This window comes from Chroicocephalus ridibundus, chromosome 7, assembly GCF_963924245.1.
Source record: "Chroicocephalus ridibundus chromosome 7, bChrRid1.1, whole genome shotgun sequence".
NCBI lineage: Eukaryota > Metazoa > Chordata > Aves > Charadriiformes > Laridae > Chroicocephalus > Chroicocephalus ridibundus.
The window spans coordinates 11404583-11410781 of NC_086290.1; positions in this window are offsets into that span (position 1 = coordinate 11404583).

Consider the following 6199-nt stretch of genomic DNA (forward strand, 5'->3'; position numbering starts at 1 on the left):
ACCAATACAGTTACTTCAGCAGAAGAGACAACAAAGTCCATATCCCCATATTCTCTGAAGATTTTCTAAAGCAAGATGCCTGCTTGAAAGAGATCATGGACAATTCTCTAAAATAAGGGAAAAATGAAGCAGAAGGTAGGGAGAAGAAGAGGACTTTTAAAAGAACAGACAAAGAGGACATTTCAAAGAACTAACGGGCTCCAATAAACATTAGACTTCTTTCAGGAGGCCAGTAAATTGACAAGGAGTAAATGTAGACAAGGTACCAGGATTTTAACCCGGCTGATTTTCAGTTTTTCTGGAAGATGGTCCAGGCAATATGTGTGATGCTGAAAAATGTCAGCACCTAGAGCTTTGCCTGTATTTGTGCTCTCTCCATTTCAGCTACAGGCAGCCTGCGTGGCTTTGGGCAGATCAAAGCTGTTCTTCGTGAGAACCTAACCTGTTTCTCTTTACTATATCAGATACAGTCTTTTTTCCCTCCTCAACCCCCGCAATGTTTCCTATCTGAAAGCATTCGGTTCAGATCCATGCTGACATGCGTTGTATGAGACAATGGTGCTTATCTGACCTTTTACACAGCCTTCTTTCCCAATACAATGACACAAAACATATCTTCAAACAAACACTATTCTCCATCTTGCACTACTACATTAATTATACATTTTCAGTTCCTGTGGCAAATGTTAGCATTCTTTTTTTGTCTTGCAGTGTTTATGTTGATTGAATGATCTTAAGGTTGGGGTTTTTTTTCATTTCTTACATACATTCAATAAATCTGTCTGTAAAAGAATCCATAATTTACTGTCCTTTAATAAGTATGCATTATCTATTGACTAGCATTAACATTTCATTATATGTGTGTAAAATATATATATATGCACAAATATGTTAATATATTTATAGGTTAAACTCATCTAAAGCATCATTCAACTCTATGTTACATTTTGTGGTTTGTTTTTATATGTGCAGATTAACTTTTCCTATTAAACATTATTGTTTCTCAGTACCAAGGCTTTCTTATGTTGCTGCCCCATAGTGTAAGCAGTTTTTTTTACAACTCCAGAGACTATTTTATGTTAAAATATGTGCAGAGTTTAGACGCAAGTGTGCACAGACTGATTGCATCAGCACCCAGCTTTCACTCGGAGGTTCCAATCAGAAATACTTTTAAACCTAATGAAGCTCAAATATTTATTGTTCTAAGGCCGACACGAAGTTTCTGTGACGGCTCTCAGTGGGAACTGGGTAGTTAGTGCTGCTGGGTCTCCTTTGAAAATGCTGGACAAACTTCTCTCTGTGATGGCAGTTTTATGCATATGGGTCTGTCGAAGTCACACAGCTGAAAAAAGGAAGTGTTTTTCAGCTTAAATGACAAGTTAGGGGGGCAGTGGTAGAGAAGACTGTATGTGGCTGTAGAGGTTACCAGTATGTGCATGCAGACGGGTTGTTCCAATGCTCTCAGTGATCAAAACCAGCTCCCACTTGCCAGTTATGTGGTTGAAATCGGGCAACTAAACTGTCCTGATCTTTCTCATGTGGCTTCTCTAGCAAAAGAAGATAGACCCTGCTTTCTCTGAGCTGCCTGCAACGAGCGGTAGTTCAGAAGTAGCCTGGTGAGAAAAGGTGCAATTTTCTCTTTTTCCTGGGTTTTCACTGTTTCTTTCTTCTAGTTGACTCCTGTCCCCTTTGCTGCACAGCGCCCGCCGTGGGCAGGTGTCTGTAGGAGGCCAGGTTCTGGTGGCTGTAGTCACCCTCCACTGGCTACGTGCATCTCAACAAGAGCAAGGTGACCTTTACTCCACGCGAGCAGGGCTAGCTGCTTTTAGCTATTCACGATACCATATTCAAAGGATGGCAGAGATTTGGTCTTATTTTCTTGGCTTTTCCTCTGAGAGTACTCACCTGCGAAGAGCAAAGAAAGGCACGGTGGCTGCCCTAAGCACAAGAGGCAGAGAGGCCCTGTCCTTCCTCCAGCTAGAAAAGCCGTAAAAGGGGGACCAGCTCCCTTCCCCAGCAGTTTCAATGCCTGCTTCCCCCTTCTTTTTCTTTGAGCCCTGTGTGTCCCCACCATTCCCCAGGTGAAGGAGATGCTTCCTGCTTCTAATCCCTCTGCTAAGTCCTGTCCTTTCCCTCTTTTTCCTGATTTTTCAGCAGCAGGAAAAGGTTCTGCTGCCAGCAAAACAATCCAAGGAGTTTGCACAGGCTGAGACACTGAAAAATGGGTGGGATACGGGCAGAACAAATGGCAAACTGTCAGGAAGCTCAGCGTAGACTTCTTCGTTCAGCTTGCTGCTTCTGCTTGGATACCCCCTACTCCCCTTCTTTTTATGTCAGACTGAAATGTGGAGTCTAATAAAAAGATTTCTCTATATCAAGAGTAAGAGCCCACGTATCGTGGTCTTTCACTGAGAGGTAAATTGCCTGGTTCCATCAGCTTAGCGCAGAGGATCCTCAAAATACATGTAACAGGAGCCTGCTACAGAGGCACATGAAAAGGCTTTTAAGTGTTATCTCTTATTCTTTCTCAAAGCGATAGGGGCTGGAAATACAGCTGAAAGCTTAATGATAAACGAAACTTTAATGCAGTAAAACTTTATTGAGGGTGAGATATCTAGGCATTGATAATGAAAGAAGCAAAAATAGTCAGGTGTTTGCATCATTTAACTACAGAGGAATTTTCATTGCTCTAGTTCAAAGCTAATTTCTGCAACTGCAACCAGTTCTCATTTAGCCTGTGCTGGGGAGGGGCTATCAGATACTACTGTAAGCCTGCTACTCTTTAGCATTTCAAAGGCTGCTGCAGCTTTTTTATCTGGACTGGAATTCTGCACCTAAAGGGCTAACTCTCAGATATTTCACTTCTCTTTGGCTATTAGCAATGTGTGAGACTTTTGGGAATTACTACCATGGAAAACAACTTTTTGGGGTGTTTTATGACTGCTGCCACCACTTGGCTCACACTTTGTTTCAGCTGCCCATCCTTCAAAATCCAACCGGGCAAGGGAAAGGGAGCTGAGTGCGACCATTCAGTGTGAGAGAGGACACGCCTGCAGGCAGGGTGAGAGGCTTCAGGGAACTGCCACAACTCGTTTCACACCCTGGGATCTCCTATCCGTCTGCTCCCCAGAGATACAGGCTGTCCTTGCTGGCACGATACCCGCAGAGGACCTGGGAGGATGGTGCCACTCGAGCCTGCCACCTACGTTTGTCCTAGATCAAAAATTAAGCTGGAAACCGTAATTGCTTGGCACATCTGCACAGGGTGTGCTAAATAGTGCTAAAGGAGTTGGGACAGAGGTTTGCATGGTTATAACACATACTCGTACGGAGGTATTGGGATTGCTTAAGTCACGCACCTTTCTTCATTTATTTGGATACATCTGGGCATATTCAAGCGGTGCGGGGTGGCAGGAGAGGGGTACGGTGCTGTGGGTGGCTGTAGGGTAAGAGCCTGGGTCTGGGCAGCTGCTGTGAGGAGCTGTGCCACAGTAACATGACGGGACAGTGGGGTCAGGACGGGCTTAACCAGGCCTGACGGATCTTGTGCTGTTTGCACTGCTCATGCCCGAAACTAACCTCAAAAATCAGACATAAAACCCTGCATCCAAACACTCTCCAGCAAAGTCCAGCATCCAAATGCGCATGTGAAAGGCAGCGCCTTTCAGGCCTGAAAGCAGGAAGCCTTTTGCATTGTTCTGGTGACCTGCTGGTGAAAACCACTCCGTGTTTCCTTTATGAGACTGTTTTTACATAGATCCTGCATGTGACGAGCCAGGCTGGAGGCATAAAAAGTAAGAGCAAGCAATGAAGGTAAGACACCACTGCAGACCCTAGGGCTTGACTTTTCACTTCCTTTGACTTTGATAGTTTGTTTTCCAGATGAATGACAGCACTCCTTCCAACAGGAGGAACAGGGGTGAGGGAAAAGGAGCCTCCCCTCCAGCCAGAAGAGCTCCCCTCCTCGCTAGGAACGGCTTCCCCACCAGAAACCCTGGTATGAAGAGATTTTAGGGAAACTCAGGGGAGGGCTGAAGGGATTCAGGCAGATGACCCAGTGAACATCACTGTTCCTAGCCGGTTTTGGTGACACCACCTCAGCTTCATCCCAGGCTCAGGAGGGTGACTGGACCCTGGGACAACCCAGGGATGGAGGATCCTGCTTGAAATTTGGGGTTTATGAGCCCAGGGCCACAAACCACAGAAAGGCAAGCAAGGAAAGCCTAGCGCTGCCTCATTCATTGGCCACCCCTGTGAGAGGAGGACCATCATTTGTCAAGCCTGGCAACTGCCAAGTCATCAATTGCTAATTTTTTCCCAGTTTCCCATCCTTCACCTTTTTTTTTTTTAGCCCAGTAATGTTCCCTGTTTCAAAGCCTTGTGTCTGGTGTTTGCAGATAGAGCAGCTTTGGTTATTAAGGGTTCCCAGGGGGATTAAACTGACTTCTCGCAGGTTTTGGGGGTGTGGGCTGAAGATACTGATTTTCAGAGCAACTGGTCAAAAAAACACCCAACCCAAAAATCCAAAGTGGTCTAAGAACAGGGAAACCTATAAAACTTGTTAGCTCACGATTAAGCAGGAAATAAATGGGGCTAAAAATAAGAATCCGTAAATTGCCTTGCAAAGAATGCTCCAACCGCTGATAAAAGGCTCTTCAGATATATCAAAGCCACAAAGGCAGGTAGGAAATCAGCGGAAATGCTGATGACAAGGGTATAAAAGGGACAGATGGGGATGGTGAAGATGTAGCAGAGGAACTCAGGGATTTCTTTGTGGCTTTTTTTACAGATGAAACTGTTGGGGAGCTTCCCACACCCATCGCACTCTGCAATGGATCAGCTGGAGGAGCCAGGGCAGTCGCAAGTAAAAAAGGTAACACGGAGTAAAGAAATAAGTATGTGAGGTAACTGGGTAACAGCAGGTATAAGGTCAAATAGATAAGATGATTGTTAATAATTGACCAGGACCAGGTGGCTGACCCAAGGGACCCAAAAGAGCGATGCAGCCCAGGGAGGTCACGGTGCCCAGATGTGTTCCCAGGCACAGCCACCCCATCGCACCCCATAGACACACTGGGAAGCACTGAGCCATCGTTGATGGGTGTCTGAAGCCATTGACTCAGGGTGGCAGCCAAACACCCACGAGGATTAGGGGTTACGCAAAGATAAAGGAGGTCAGCATAAAGCAGACAGAAAAAAAAAACTTTTATAGAAGCAAGCGGTGAACTTGCTGCCACAGGGGGTTGTGGATGCTGTATCTGCAGGTTCAAGAAGAGATTTGGCAAATTCAAGGATGCAAATGCATGACAGAGATGTACCCTCTAAAAACAGGATGAGAAAGTGGGGGTGCTGGAGGAAGGGGCTGTAAAAGGATCCAGTCCCCCAGGTTAACGCCTCCTGTTGCAGCCCCCAGAGCAGAGCCTGGGGCTGGGTGGACAACCTGGACCAGGGGGACATTTCTCGCATTCTGCACTGATTGACCTGCTTTACTCAAGGGCAGCACGGGCTGAAAGGTGTTGCCTGGGGTGTGTGTACCTAGTGTGTCTTGTACGCCCGAATTGTGCCCAGGTTGGTCATAAACCGTGGAGAGGCATGGGAAGGTGCTGTACACCGGGCTCTTTACTGTTTATATAAACAGCCTCATAAAAGAAATAAGGGAAAATTTTTGCAAGCAGATTCCTCAAAAAATGCCAAATGCTTCCTGTTTCGAGCTGGAAAGGTGCTGCCTTTCACACGCAAGCTCTAAACAGAAGCCTCTGGAGAGCAAAGTCTATTCCTCTCCAGGAAAAGCAAACCAAGACCAAGAGCTCCCACCCTCCCTCTCCTGGTGGAAGCAAAACAGCTTACCAAGGACCTGTGCCTCACTTGCTTCTCTATGTCCCCAAACCCCGGGCAGTGTCCCCCATGGCACCCACCAAGGTGGGCAACGTGAAGGGAAGTGGAGAGAAAATACCTGCCCAGCTGCTGGCCCAAATAATGACTGGGATTTCCCCAGGGCACATGGGAGACTTGCAGGGCCAGATAAGGTGGAAAAGGGAAAAGAGGGAACTGAGAGGAATAAGAATTTTTGCACAGAACTCCAGAGGGGGCTGTGGAGGGACTAACATTGCTTTTGGCAGGCATCTATGGCAACCGAGCCTTTTCTTCCTTTTTTGCCTGTTCTGAAACACTAGCACCTTTGGTAGCACCCTGAGGGACA